We start from the raw sequence: 15,798 nt of genomic DNA on the forward strand, positions 1-15,798 counted from the left end.
GGAAGATTTTCCTAACAAATGGAATTTGTGTGTTGGTCAATGCACTTGGGAACAGACAGAATTTCTATTTCATGCAGTGAAGCAGAAAGGAGCAAGCCAATCTCAATTTTCTCTTTCTTTTCTGTGTCATAAGGCTAAAAATAGCACAAATACTGTTCATAATAAAAATCTGCATTTATTGATTTTGAGAGTGGTGTGATGGTGGCTAAATTTGAAAGTTCTGTTCATAAACACTGACTTGTCAAGTAAAGGAACAAATCTTTTTAAAGAAGAAATTAATCACTCTCATAATTGTAAAGTCTAATAAAATAAAAACTCATTTCACTGTTACTCCAACCCCTTATTATGAGCTACGATTTATACTATATTACAAATCCTCCTAAAGGTAATAAATTTGATGCTGAAAAAATTAATATAAAATATAATTACATTTAATTTGATTGAATTAGAATGGATTTTTTTTTCCTGTAATCTTGTTTAATTCAAAACATTTGTAAAACACCAAAATTATTAGCAAGGCCTAAAAAACCCTTCATGTAAAGTTATAGACTTGAGTAAATGCCTACCTTCCACTCCATCACAGGAGATGAGAATGGAAATCTCGTGTGCTGGGCCAAATTCTGCCACAGGCAGCCACAGTCTGCTCTGCTGATCTCAGTCTGTGTTCTTGGGATCCACAGTTTTAAAGGCAGACAAGAAATTGGGCACCGGGAATGCAGAGTATTTCTACAAGTCACTATGTCTCTGAAAATATACAGGAATCTCACTGCTCTCTCTCTGGCAGCCACAAAGAATCTCACTGCTTGTCTCATCACATTTATCCTGAAAGAATTCCTGATTTGCAGGAGTGAAATCTTCTCCTTTTCAGGAAAGGAGTTTGTTCTGGCATGAGCCTGGGCCAGGGTTCCACCCACTGCTGACATCCCTGATCCTGATTTATGTGGAATGGGACAGTCATGCCCATGACATTCTCCCTGCCCAGCTAAGGAGTTAAATCTTCCAGCTGATGGAGGAAATCTGCTTTAAACCAGCTCCTCTTGTGTGTTTTTCACAGGGTGTAATTTAAGAGAGCTGAAAACTGCAGGTATTCAAACTGAGCGCTTTCAACGGAGGAACTTTTTCAGTGCTGGTTTTCTCTCTTTTTCAATACTGGTTTTCTCTCTTTTTCAATGCTGGTTTTTCTCTCTTTTTCAATGCTGGTTTTCTCTCTTTCTCAATGCTGTTTTTTCTCTCTTTCCCCCACAAAGCTGGCCCTGAGAGCTCTCTGATGATGGCTCTCCAAGCAGACTCCTCTGCAGAGATGTGCTGCTCCCCTCTTGCAGCGCTTTGCCGTTCGCGCCTTCCATCTCCTCCAGGGGAGGGAACTTTCCTCATGCAAAACCTCCTGCACAGGTCCCAGCAGTGGATGAGAGGGCAAAAAATTACCAGTCCTTGCTGCTGACCTCCAGGCAGCTTTTCCAGCTGCCAATTCCTCCTCCCTCTGCAGCTCTGGGGGTTTGCTTGAATGAAGGTTGGGTGATGCATCTTGGACGCCTCCAAGACTGGGTGCCACATCTTGGACAGAACTTCCTGAGCAAAGCTCTCCTGTCCTCACCTTTCTTCCCATCTTTGTGTGCTGCAGAACTGGCTGTAAAACATCCCCACAACCCAGGAATTAAGAGAAAATAAAATTTCACTCTGAGAAGAGCAGCCATTTTTACGCTGAGTATAAAAACGAGTTCTACGCAGAAAATATTTAGGCAGATTTTTAAAATTAACACCTTAGGCTGTCTTAAAAATTGATTCACTTGAGTGACTCAGTGTATCATGGTTTTTGCTTGATTTTTTTCTGTGCTGTGAAATAAGCTTGGTTTATGTAGCAAAAACATTATGATTTCACATTTAGCAGCATAGAAATTGCCTTCTGTTCAAATTCATGCGCCTCTGTAAGATTCCAATTCCTTCCAGTGAGCAGTAGTTTATTATCAGAACACAAAAATGCATTCTGTGAGCAAACTGAGCCTCGCCACCACAAGCTGGGACGAGTTTGTAATGACAAGATGTCAGAACCTAAAGAAATTTTAGGTTTGCGTTTGGTATTTACTGAATCAAATTGTGACAACCAGCAGAGATTGTGTCTAAATGATTTTAATCAGTTTTGTTCGCTGATTATTAGAATTTTGTATCTTGGATTTATATGTGAGCAACCTCCAGGAAACCAAAAATTGCACAAAAAATAATCTCAATACCATTGCTCAAGGTATTGAGCAATGTATTGTGTTGCTTAAATTAAAATTAAATTCTGAATATGCTAGCAAGGTTATATCACATGTTAATTGAATTTATTGGCAAAATAGAAAAATTCCAGTTAATATTTACTTTGGGTTAGAATGGAATTCAATAACAGCTTTGCATTTTGAATAATACAGATGGAAATCTGAGAGAAATCTCAAAATCTTAACAATGTGGAGCTATTAAAAGGTTTCCATATTAATATTTAAGAGATAATTCAATAATATTCAAATAGATCACAAAACAATAAAAAAAGCACACAGAAACGTGGATGAACCAAAATACTTCCTGAAAAGCAAATATTTAAACATTATCAACATTCAAATAAAAATATAAATATCTACAACATTTGCTTTTGCTTGATTTGGTTAGTTAAAAAAATGAGTATTAATGTTTTCAGGGAATTGCTTTTTCTGTAAAGGAACTTGTCTTTCTAGAAAAAGTTTTGAACAGTTCTGTGCACAAGATTGAAGTTGTGTCCATATATTTGTGAAATTGTGAATTCTACTGTATTCCAGTCAAATATGAATTTTATTTAAATATAATTAAAAAATAACTCCATCCCAAGGTTCCCCTCTTTGGATGCCATTTCTATAGTTACTATTTAACATTATTTCTGTTTCAAGAATGGCCTCCAAACATTCTGCTTCACTGTTATGTATGAAAAAACCCCTAAACCATATCAGCTGATGCATGCTCAAAAGAAAGTTTGCTCTTAGTAATCTTTAAGACAAAAGGTAAATTTCAAACTGCGTTTTCCAGCATTTCAGACTCTGGGAATCTCACCAGAAAACATGGAGCACACCTTCCTGCCCATTAAAAAAAAATCCTATTTCCGCAGATCTCAGAGGCAGCAGAGTCATTTATTACAAGGGAAGCTAAATATAAAGCTGGTGCTGAACTCTCTTGATGAAAACTGCATCCTGAAGTGAGGCTGGGCCTGGGAGCCAGCGGAGAAGGGGGAGCCCCAAGCCTGCAGCAGGGTCCCTGCCTGTGCTGGGGCACAGTGAGCTCTCCCCTGGCATTTGTTCCTCTGCGTCACCACGCGGTGATGAGCAGCTCCCTCAGCACCTTCCCACAGGCACAGGGGAGCATCCAGACTTTTAAAAACAGATGGGAAGGGGGAGAGGAAAAAGCCTTGGTGTGACCAAAATAGTAATTTTTTTCTTAGGAGTTTCAAGAGCTCTGAACAATCCCTCTCCAGGTCTGACCTAATGGGCTTGAAATGATCCCCAGCACTAGGCAGGGAAATAAACACATTTTGGGCTGTATGTTGGAATGCACAGCGAGGGGCTGGGATGCTCTGAGGAGAAATATCACAGCCTGAATGAGTTTGCATTTGAGGTTTTATTTATTTTCAGTGTAACCTTTACATATTGCAAACTCTTCTGTAGGTGGCAAGCAGCTCGCTTAAGATGTTTCTTTTAATTGAAAGAAAAAAGCCTTAAACCAAATGCCAGCAAAGTGAATTCTCTGATTTATTTGCAATAATGTTCTAGCAGTATAGAAGGGGTGTAAAGAATGTGCTGCTTTTCCCAACTCATAATCTTTCACAATATTTAAATGTTGTTTAACAACAAGCAAATAAAAAGAACATTTAATATGAAAGCAGCTACTGAACTGATAAACATGATTCTGTAATTGAAGAATAATTTAACTGTTCTTTTTATTTGTCCATTTTCTCATCTACACCACGATGGCATTATGACCATCTTCAGTAGGGTGGGAAATGAGAAAATGCAGCACAAGTGCATGAAAATTAAAATAATTAGCATGCACATGCTATCCCTGCCATTCCTGTATAAACCACATCCATTTTTGCTGCGTGCTGACATTTATTTAGTGCTGAATTTGCAAAAGTGGCCATTGCTAAAGTTCATCCTTTGGAGCACCCAAGCTTACTGATTGCCAGAGAGGTGAATGCAATAGTTTGACAAATCCCCCCAAACTGCTTGAAGAGTCCACTCAGCAAAGCCTGAACGTCGTTTCCTTGTCACTTGTGCAGGTTTGCAAAAAAAGCACCATGACAAGGGAGGCTGTCTCACTGCTTCTTCCCAGCTGTAATGGCATTCTATTAAAAAAATTACATCCCTCCTTAAAGCATCAGTCCCTGGCTTGATCTTTAGTTTGATTAGTTTGGAATCCCCAAGGTTTAAAGTGAATCCTGCACTTTTGCAGAAACAAAGCACTGCCTGATTGCTGTATTAAACACAGATGTTGCTGACTTGCACAGAGATCCTGAAGTCACGTTTTGCGTTCCTTGTTCAAAAATTAGTGTGATCTTTAAGCAGCTGCTTTGTTAGTCCACAGGTAGCTGCACTTTATTTGGAGGGAAAGAATTCCTATATATAGCATCCATATGTTTCCTTCCTTTCAAAGGCTTAGTGGGAATTAGGTAAACAAACAAAAAATCCTACCTCAAACTGCAATGTATAGGGCAGGCTCTGCTTCTGTGGAGATGCCAGAAAGAATTCTGTGAAGAGAAGAATACAAGAATATTGTCAAGTCCAATAGCAGCAAGAAGGTGTAACTGGGGTCAGAAGTCTTTCCATTTACTTGGTGTTAAAGCCAACAGCATTTGGCTGCATTTAAATCCTGACACCTGGAGAACAACCTGCGATATTGGGGCCTTCAGGTGGGAGTTCAGCTTTCCAGGGTGCTCCCAGATGAGCAGTGAAAATGTAGCAATGAATTGAAGTAAGACTTTTACCTGGTTCACATCTGCATTACAAAAATAACAATAGCTCCCGGAGTGTGAACAACAAGCATTTGAAGAAATGGGGTCAGGAATCTTATCATCCTGAGTTAGAGATCACCTTGTGTGTTTTTCTCAGCACATTGGCACACATGCTGCCAGATAGCATTTATTTCATTCTTGCACGAGTATAAAAGGGGCTCCTATCAAATCCCTGCACTTCAAGTTTCAGCTCCTCCAGCATTTGATTTCATTGCTTGCGTTACTCCTTTACAATTTTTGCTTGATTTGATTCTTATATTTGTGCCTTGTCTCTAAAAATCTCTTCAGTTTGTGATACGGGCAAGAAACACTTTGATGCCTCTGATGCTCAATCCCAGCTTAATTTGTAAGTGATAAATTGGGAGGTTTAATCTCAGTGCCCACATGCCACATCTCAGAACCAGATCACACTTTGGCAGGAGTGGCAGGCTCAGCTTAGCAGAGCCCTGGATTGACAGACTGCACTGGGTCTGGAGATGCTCCTGGGGAAGGCTGATTCATCTTTTATCATGGTGGAAATATTCATGCTTCAGTTAGCTCATATGGAAAAACAGCATTTTCAAATCAAAGGGTTCTTATGGACAGCTATGAAATCAGATTTGTCCTGGAGTCACTGCTGTGTGTGTAAGAATCGTTTTTACCTGAGCCAGTGCTCTAAAGGACAGGGACTGTGTCCAGCCAGCATTTCTGGGTCCCAGAGGTGAAAACAGAATATGGAGAGGTGGGTGCAGACTTCCATGTAATTATTGGGATAATAAAATATACACAGTCTTAGTAACCTGATGCATCCTCACCATCAGCAGGTTTCACTGCAGACAAACCCATCACTGGTCTTTGTTGCCTTCACGAAGAGGTCAAGAGAAGTTTTAAATTCCATCTCTTCAGACAATCAGCTTCAAAGGCAGGACAGCTGGAAAGGGAGACATTGCAAGATCTGATGGATGGTCTGATACATCAAGACAAACCAGAAAGTGCCAATATGAAATACCTTTAAAGTTAAGAGAAATGCGTTTTGATAGATCTTTTATTCTGTGTCTTTTCTACAAGGAATGAAGTGTTGCATTAGGAAGGGTGTGCCAATTCAGCAGAGAGCCCACAGAGCATGGCTCCCACAGCTCCTGCCAGGTCTCCCTGGTGGCTCCAGCCAGGAATAGGAGAGGTCCCCACTCCACTCTGTGGCACTGCCACCATTTCAGTGACAGCAGCCTCCTCTTCCTCTGATGTGGGACTGAAACTGGGGCTGAGATTTGTACAATATTTTACACTGCAGTTCTAACCTTTGCTCCAGTCCCGTGACACGTTCAGCACCTCACTCTGCTCTCCAGAGACTGAATTTTCTTCTTCTTCTTTTTTTCTCCTACCCTTTCCTTCGACGTCCTGCTGATTGAAATCTGATGTTGCCTTAAAGCTGGTGGGGAGCTGTGTCCAGCCACTGCAGAGCTCTCAGGGATTCTGTTCCAGCAGCTGCTCAGCCTGGTACAAAGGCACTCACTGATGGAATTTTTCACTGCTTCTCACACCAGCTCAGCTCTGTGGAAGGAGATGGAAAAAAGTTATTCCCATGGAAGGTGAAGCAGTGAGTGGCTGGCAGAAGCTGCCTCTGTGGATAATGATCATCTCTGATATTTCTTCATCATTCCTGGAGAGCACAGCTATCAATCCATGCCTAATCTAGACAATGTATTTCTCCCACAAAGTCCCCACATAGCAGGAAATGACAACTGCAAAAGCTGATTTATCCAAGCTGCTCTGCTAGCTCCTATTCCATGGCAGAACAGATAATATGCTGACAGACAGACAGCTTAAGGCTGAGCTCTCACTTGATCTCATTATGTGCCAACTGATGCAAGTTGGGAACTAAAGTAGTAAATTGTCATGCGGCAAACAAAACTTTTGTAGCAGCTCATAGAAATAGTTTCCAGATAAGGCTAATAAACTTTAATTCTTTTGTTTTCTTGGAAAAGTAGCCTAGACACTGACCTGTGCCACTGCAGCTTCTTGTGGAATAATTCCAATAAAAGCTGCTCTATCAGAGAAATATTTGAAAGAACAGCACTTTACTACATCTCATGTATGCTTAAACTGAAAGTAATTAGTGATTGATTAGAGCCAACTGCATCTAGGTCAAAATGTTAAATACAGACGTAGCCATTTACCTGAGAAGAGGTTGGAGTGACATTTATTCCTGCTTGTTGTACTAAAAACAAACAGGGTGTGACTCCTTCCCTCGCAGACAAACAAGCAGAGCTGGATCTCCTGCAGTAGCTCCCCAGCCTGTCAGACTGCACAGGAGCAGGGCTGGCTGACTGCATCAGAGACAGGCAGCTCTGTCTGAGACTGGCAGTCTGACACAGGCAAGCTAGAAGAGATCTCTATTTGAATAATGTGAGGGGCTGCCTACATTTTTAAGCTTTCTCAACATGATGCAGTTTCCCACAAAAATGTTTGGGTTTAGGTGATCCTGTCCTGCAGGACTGAATTAACAAGAGCAAATAAAAAAAGTAAGAAATCTAATTAGTGTTAATCTTTGAAAATATATAAAATATTTACCATTTTATTTTTTTCTTGTCCATTTAATTGACTTTGAAAGTCATTCCTTTTTGCTGGCTTCATTCTGACACTTCATTAGCTGGTGGGTCACCACCTTTTGCTCCACTTAGTAGTGGTTATTTTTCATGCCAGCACAGACAGAGGATTCAGACCTGATTTGTGTTGCAGGTAATAAATGGCAATTATCTGCACCTTTTTCTGATGGGAATCACTGTCTCTGTACTGGGAGAACTAAATCTTTGTAACTTTGATGGAAGTGGATTAAAGCATAAGCAGTCCTTGTCTGGTAACTTACTGGGGCAAACACTCAGAGGTCATGCATTCAATTTGGTGTAATTACTGTCAGTTTAATGATGAGGATGAAAGAAGGTAGTGGATACTTAATCAAGCAGATAAGCATATGAAGTTTTGCCTTAAAGATTTAGTGAGACAATACACACAGGACTGGAGAATGGACGGTGAGCAAAGCATGGCCCTGCTGTGGCTGCTCTCCTTTACTCAGAGCACTCAGGACAAATGGAAAATTCTTCTTTTTCCTCCATTCTTTTTCTAGAGATGCTATGACAAAAATCAGGGAAAGAGGATACCAAGCTCAGCTTCAAGAAATGTAGTTAAATGTCACATTTTCCCCATAGATGAAAAATGTGAAGGGTGCCAGATTAGATGCACAAGAGTTTGAAATTCCTGGAATCGTGAAAGGGTGGGGCTGGCAGGGACCTTAAAGATCCCCTAATCCAACCCCCTTTCATGGACACAGCCACCTTTCACTGCTCCAGGCTTCTTAAATCCCCATCCAGCCTGGCCTTGAACACTTCCAGACTATTTATAGAGCAGACAGCATTGCCCCAGTGCCATCAGCTTTGTTTTCTCTGACTGTAACAGCATCACCAGCAGAAACAAAATCTGTCTTAGTTCATACACTTAAAATTCAAACTTTTATTTTATCTATCTTCAAAACCACTGGTGCTCACTGGGCTGTCTGCAGCGTGTAAAATTCTGCATTTCCTCATGCTCACAAGGAACTCCCACTCAAGGCTGCCTCTTTCTGGGCTGAGAGGCTCAGCACAGGCATCACATCCAAACCCACTCTGCTGCGTGTCCCTGGGATGCAGCACTTCCCAGTGGGCTTTTCCTGGCCATGCTTTACATGCATTATCATGCTCTGCAGGAAACTCAGCAAGCACAGCAGCTTGCCAGAGTAAAAGCAGTTGGTTGGGGCCTCTTGTAATACAGCAGTTCAGCAGTTGAAAGGATTGTCTGTACATTTTGCAGCAAGGAAAAAAAAAAAAAAAAGAAAAGGTGTTGAATAAATATATTCCATGGAGTGGGAAACATGAGCATGAGCCTGGAGTACTCTGAGGAATGCTAACACAGAGCCAGGATAATGCTACCTTCTGCTTCTGGGAAGATTATTTTCCCAGCCTGAGAAAATGATAGGGCCACAAGTTATATGAAAGGAGATAGCAGGAAGCAGAAATACATATTTCTTTAGATGTGTATTAAGAGAAAATAGTGATGATTATTGAGACATATGACACAGCAATTCAGATCCAAGATTCTGATCAGAGATATAAAACCTCAAACCAGGATTAGGCTCCTAAACTCACAAGGAATTTAAGTTTTAATATACACACTCCTCTTCATCATTTTCTACTGACTAATGTGGTTGATATCCCAATTGGAAAAAGTCTGTATTAGACCAAAAGGTCAGGACTTTATTGTCACCATAATTCTGTGCAGACTGAGGAACAGAAGGGCCTGATGCACAGCTCTGCCCAGTGCAGTATTTAGAGCAATATTAGTTACTTGGTGCGTCTGCTCAGAGCCTCCAAAGGCTGTGGGACTGAAATCCCAGGGACAACTGCAGGCAAACAATGGAAAGGGACACTGTAGATTTCCTAAACCTCAGATAATTGTCAGATGAGCCTTAGTAAAACATCCCACTGTGTCATTTCTGTTTGGGCATGCAATTGTTCACCTCCTGCCACGGCAGCTCTGTTTACCTGTGCAGCAGCAGTGGTTAAACATCTCCTGCCTGCAACATCTGTTAAGAACTGGAGGGGTTTCAGACTGTGAACTGTGAAACTCTGATAACAAGACAGAAAGCCTGGCCCAGTGACCCAAAACAAAGGAAGCAATGGATGTAAAAGGGTAATGCTGGGAGAAAGAAGGGAAGTTCTGAATTAACCTGGGATGATGATGTGTTCTGACAGAATGAAGGAACTCCTGCTCGCCGTGCTAAAGCTACGTAGCAGCAGAATGGAACAAAAACAGATGTAGGCTTTGCAAGCAGTGGGTAATAGAGTCTCTTCTCTCATACATGAGTAAATAGAGCTGCTGAGATAAATTCTGTCAGCAGCCACTAAAAATACAAGTAATTAGACATATATTTAATATGCTAGATTTAATACATATTCATTTGAAAAGTCCATAAAGCTATAGCATAAAACCCCAGAGGACCACGCAAGCCTCCTGTAGGATGTTTTGTTGGGTTTATCTGCAGGATATATTGCCCCTATTACAGCAGCTCCTGCTGCAGCTCTGCTCCATCCACATATCACTTCCATTGGAAGCTGTGGAGCAGCTGCATGAGGAAGGGTTTTGTTTGCTTGAATCTCCCTGAGCTCCTGCTGGTTCTTCCAGTTCATGCCCCTCAAGGTTGGAGGGACCAGCAAACCATGACCCTCATATTGCTGGGTTCCACTGGGCAGGGAACTCTTGCTTCTCCCAGAGGGATGATTCCTCGTTTGCCTTGGATTCCTCACTTTCACTGGAGTCTCCTGGCACCATTAAACAATTTCATATTTCTCTTGTAGCAGCAGCTACAGCACATTGTGCAAACATCCCCCAGTGCTCCCCGGCTCCTGCCCTCCCCTGGCCTCTGACCAACCTCACCCTGGTGAGATGGAGTGCAAACAAAAACCTCTGCGAGCACCAGGAGCACAGCCCAGCTCCTGGCTGCTCTCGGAGCACGGCTGGCTGCTGCCTCTGCTGCACGCTCAGCCGTGCCTGAGAGCAAGGCTCACACAGGCCAGGGCTCAGTGTCTGCATGGAAAAGCCTCTTCTGTGCACTTAAAAGAGCCTAGGAATCGTTTCAGGTCTGTACTGTCCTTCCAGACTGAGAATGTTCCATCCCCCTTTCAATTTTCTAGTTAATTTTAGTTGTTAGCAGCAGTTAGTCACAGATAAATGCAGTGGTGGTAGTAGCTGTACATTTTCATGGGGAGAAAAAAGCTCTGCAGCTTGTAAGACCTTCTGTTCTTTTCAGGAATTTATTAAAACTAATTTTGAACTATGAGAACCTTTTCTGGGTCCTGATTTGAGCCAAGTCTCCTAAAGCCCAGTCTGTTTTGTGTAGCTTGGTTTGGACATTTGAGAAAAGGGAAGTGAGGCCTCACTTGGCTGAGCAGCCCTGTGTTGATATTTCAGGATGATGGTTGAAATTCTGGCCATCACTGGATCCCAGAGAAATGATGCCTGAGAATGTCATGTTATTGATTGAAAATGTGGATAGTACCATCATGTTTTGAAAGCCACAACAAGCAAAAACAAAAATAATAATTCCCCAAATGTCAGTGTAATAAATAATATACCAGGAATCATTTAAAGAGATTGCAATGTAGCCTCTGAAAATTTCCTCTTGTGACATTCAAGACATAGAAGAGTATTTTTTCCGGGATTATTTTTACAAATACATCTATATAAATATTCTCAGTATGTAATACCCTCCTTCTCTCACATCCCTCAAGCTGTTTGCTATCATTCTACTCCAGGACATTTTCTGTTACCAAGGAACTCCTGAAGCTTGCTGCCTCCCTGCAATGAAATGGACCCAGGTTTGTGAGATTTTTTTGTGAGTTTCCCTCCTTTTGAAAGGGAGTCCAAGGAATCTGCCATGCAGATGGAAATCTGACAGTTGTCCCATTAGCAGTGCAATTCCACCGCTGGGTTAATGTGGGAGGAAAAGCTGTGTTTACTTGTGTGAGGAGCTCCTTTGGCTCAGAACTGTTCTCTGCTGCTGTTGCTGCACCCACCAACATCAGGTGGGTGAGCTGAGCCCTGTTTTTCAATACAAGTGCACTGTAGCAAGGCAAAATGTTAAGTTAGGCATAGATAAATGTTTGTGATGCGAGGATGTGTGACTGACAGGCCGACATAGGAAGGTTTATTTATATAAAAACAGGCAGTGTTGATGGAGGGTCCCTCCTCTCCTGCCATTCCTTCCCCAGTGCCTTGCCAGCACACCTTTTGTTTAATTTGCATGGCCAGTGGTGGCAGACAGCAGAGCAGCTCAGTCTCCAGCCTGTTCACTCTTTAACATCTCCTGCAAAACTGCAAAGGTGTCGCTGCAAACCCCTGGGCTCTCTAATTCTGCCCTGAATATTTTCCCCTGGAGCACATTTGAGTGCTGAGGATTTGCCCAGCACAGACAGAGGGGTGGAGACCGTGCTTGGCAGAAAGGAGAGGGTGAGGATCAGGTAAAGATCACACATCACCCGTGCAGACCTCAGGGCTCTGTCCCTGCACCCTCAACAGAGGAATCCCCTCCCAGCCCAGGCACTGACACTTCACAAAGGTTCCCTGGCAGCACTGAACGATCCTCTCAGGGATCCCTGGGGTGCCCCTGGAGCCTCAGGAGCTGCCCTTGATGATCTCTGGGGTCCCTTCCAACCCAGAATGTTCTGTGACCCCAGGACAAATTCAAACTGAAAATCCCTGCAGGGAAGGAGCCCTGCTCCACCCTTGGGACTCCAAAGCCTTACAAGCCCAATTCAGAATCCACTTGAGAAGAGGGGGACTAACATTAAGAATCTTACTTTAAATTTCATCACCTCAATTTCCTAGGCAGTGAATGATTTTTAACACTTCACTCATTTGTCATTGTACAATGTGTTACCTGGCAAAGTAAATGAACATTGCTGCCCAGGAACACATGAGTGTGAATGCTGTGGTTTCTATCTCTGTGTTGTCCTAAAATATCTGTCAGTATTGCTGCAGCAAACAGGGCTGAAACACTGCAAAAATTCGAAAGTTGATTTCTTTGACAATTCTTAGAGGTCCTGTCTGCCACCAGCTTTAATGTCTGTTGTTATTATGTGGTGTTTCTGTATGGTGTACAAAATGTCTGGCTTGAAGCAAAATATTGCAGTACGTCAAATAAAACACATTTAATACCAATCAGCTGCACTAATTGGAATGACAGTGACATTCTGCACTGCACTTAAGAGTGGAAATACCTTACAGACAAGATCCTGACATTTGACTGAGATTCCCTGCTCAGGCTAAGGACATTGTCTAGAAAAGCTGCAATCACAGCCCAGAATTCAAAATGCATTAACACAGTTACAGTGTTTACACAATATCTCAAGCCTTTGACACGAGAAATTCTGCTTATAGAAGGAACAAGTAGCTCTCCCTCACTTTGTGAAAGAAGGATCTCCTTTTAATTTAATAATGTCAATGCAAAAAATAAAAAATACCAACCACACTATTGACTTAAAATCACATATTTCCTCTAATCCTAGATTGAAATTCAGGGTTTGTTATAAACACAGTTTAAAAAAATTATTTTTTTTTTCCTTTTTTTTCTGAGACCAAGCAAAAAGTCCTTTGTGTCAGCCAGTGAGACAAATGGCAATCCCCCTCCTGCATGAGGAGTCCTGGCCAGGTTCCCCACCCCTATTCCACCTCCCCAGCTCAGGGGGATGAGCTTGGCACTGGGATAAAAATCACTGTTCAGTTTGCATTGTCCAGTCAGACTGAAGGTGTGGTGGAATTTGGATAGTGGAGACACTCACTCACTAAAATAAAAACCAATCAGCACGAGCAAGAAGGATTGCATGAGACAGAAATGACATGATATTCTCATTATTGCATAGGAATTAACAGATGGCAGTAACAGTGCACTGGATGAAAAGGTGCTTTGGGATGAGGCCGCTCCCTTTTCCAGGTAGAACCCATCTCAGAGGATCAGTTCATTGTGATCCCAAATACCAGAGATCAGGACTCATTCTGGATAAAATAATGCTTTCAAAAGCCAGGATTTTGGGAATAAAGTTCAGGAATTCTCATTGAGCTTGGGGCAGTGATCTCAGAGTGCAGTCCCAAAGCCAGCTCCACAACAGGCACTTTCCTGTGACTGGGATGAAAATGTTCAACTTTGGCTTTCCAGAGGAATCTTGTGCTGAGATTCCCCCAGTGCAGCTCCCTTAAAGCTGAGAACTGAAACCAACACACCTAAAATGAGGATGTTTAAAATTCAGATCTCAATCTTTCTGAACTTTTTTTCTTTTTCAAGCAGTTAAATAGGATAAAGTTTAATTAAAAAATGTTTAAAAAAAAGCACACTGCACAGAGCTAGGGACACGAGAAACTTACAGTGATAAAGAAGCTTGGAGTGCTCCTGCCATGTTAGTTCACTGATGATTAAATTGGCTTAAATATTAGCTATAGTTAGAGCTGTGCAAAATAGACTTTGTTTTTCAGAAATTACACACAACTTTTCAATTTCATAGAATTCTGCACTGCCTCAGTTACGGGCTCCATTTGCAGTGCCGATTAGGTAGCTTTTTGCATCAAAAATGCAAATATAAAGACATTTTTGATGCAAAACACTCTTTGCTTGAACACTCTTACGTCTGCTGTGATACCGGCCGGTTTGAGCTCAACACATTTTTCTGTTCCTGGAACTTCACAGTACATTATGGGCTCAAAACAGACCCACTTGGGGATAAAGAAAACATCCTTAAAGTTATGCAAAACATTCATAACAAAATGCAAATACTGTTTACAGTTTTCAGCAGCTCAGTATAGCAACTCATATTCTAAATTGCATCCAGCTCCCAGCTCCATGGAAAGTTTTTAATCAGCCTCTGAGCTGGGTGTTTGTGCTGTTGTCTTGCAGGAAGGCTGGGCCCAGCTTTAGGTGTGAGCCCAGAGATGGATTTAGATAAATTTAACTCTGCCACCTGCAGAATGAGATTCATTTCCTCATTTCTCAGAAGGTTTTCTGGCAGGGGGCTGCCTCCTCTGGGGGAGAGGAAACCAATAGTCAACAGATTGGATTTTAATTCCACCACTGTTAAAATGAATTGGGGCCAAGACAATTATTGCCATCACAGGCTGCTGGGCGGGTACAGACTGATGCATTTACATTTTATTTTGCATTTTGCCAGGACAAGCAAAACACAAACCTCTGCTTCCCTCACCCTTGCACCAGGCAGGGATGCAGTCCATCTGCTTCCTGACAGAGCAGCACAGGTCCCCTCTTCCCCCTAGACATATTTACTCTGAAGTAAGGAAAAATCCTCACATTCAGGGCTCAATAGTCCCTTTCCCAGCATGCTGCATCAATAAACCAATGAGACTTCTGCCAGTCCATGCCTTGGTCAATGCTGCCTCCTCAAGAGATGTCCCTGAAACTGTTTGTCCCCACTGGAACCAGCTCACAGTCCCCAAACGATTCTGGAGAGTGGGGAAGAGAAAAACACATTGCAGAAGAGCCCATGGGGAGAGCAGCACAGGAGGAGAGCCCAGCAGTGGGAGCCTTGCTCAGCTAAAAGCCATTTCCCAAGGAGCAGAGACAAGTGCAGGGTGTTCTTACAGCACAGCCTGGCCCACAGGGGTGAATCCTGCCTGCAGGAGTGAAGTGGCTGCTGCCAGGAAAACTGGGAGGATCTCCTCGACCTGCTTAATTTGCTGAATTTTGTGTTGTGGGATCCTCTGAATCCTTCCCTCCTCAGGGAAAGCCTCAGGGCTTTGCCTTGGAAGAATTTACCTTAGGGTTTTCCTCACCTAGGTGGGCAGTAAGGACTTCCCCATAAAGCCTGGCACATTGTGTCTTTAGAAAATGCTCCCACCTGTTCTGTTGGACATTCCTTGCTTCCCCAGCTGGAAAATGCAGATGTTCACCGAGAATTCCAATTTTCTGCTCTGCAAAGAGCAGCCCCTGGAATGGTGTGGAGAGACACAGACCATCTGAGACAAAACACACAGAAGGAAAATTGGCTTCACAGGTGGAAAAAGTCTAAGGTTCAACAGAAACCTTTTGGTTTAAATCAGCCATCAGATTGTACCTGATCTTTCACACCTGCTCCTTTCCAGACTCAGGCACCTGCAACTGATCCCCCATGAAAGAAATCTGATGAAAATCAAAATGAAAGAAAATGATGACTGTGTTGGTACTGGATTGTAACAAAAATTGCAGGCTCTGCCTTCATTAGGAGCAAACAGGTTATTAA

General features: G+C 42.3%; 1 long non-coding RNA gene across 2 annotated transcripts; it reads right to left on the bottom strand.

Moving 5' to 3' along the window:
• Positions 1-1,339: 1,339 nt before the first annotated feature.
• Positions 1,340-15,568, bottom strand: LOC135304076 (uncharacterized). 2 transcript variants are annotated; one of them, XR_010365505.1, is made up of 5 exons: positions 15,418-15,568; positions 6,286-6,538; positions 5,803-5,918; positions 4,689-4,744; positions 1,340-1,627 (listed from the first exon to the last, which is right to left on the bottom strand). It is a non-coding gene; the product is annotated as an uncharacterized LOC135304076 (long non-coding RNA). The 2 variants fall into 2 exon arrangements; XR_010365504.1 differs by having other exon boundaries at positions 5,803-6,538.
• Positions 15,569-15,798: the final 230 nt, after the last annotated feature.

This window comes from Passer domesticus, chromosome 7 (genome assembly GCF_036417665.1).
Source record: "Passer domesticus isolate bPasDom1 chromosome 7, bPasDom1.hap1, whole genome shotgun sequence".
Lineage (NCBI taxonomy): Eukaryota > Metazoa > Chordata > Aves > Passeriformes > Passeridae > Passer > Passer domesticus.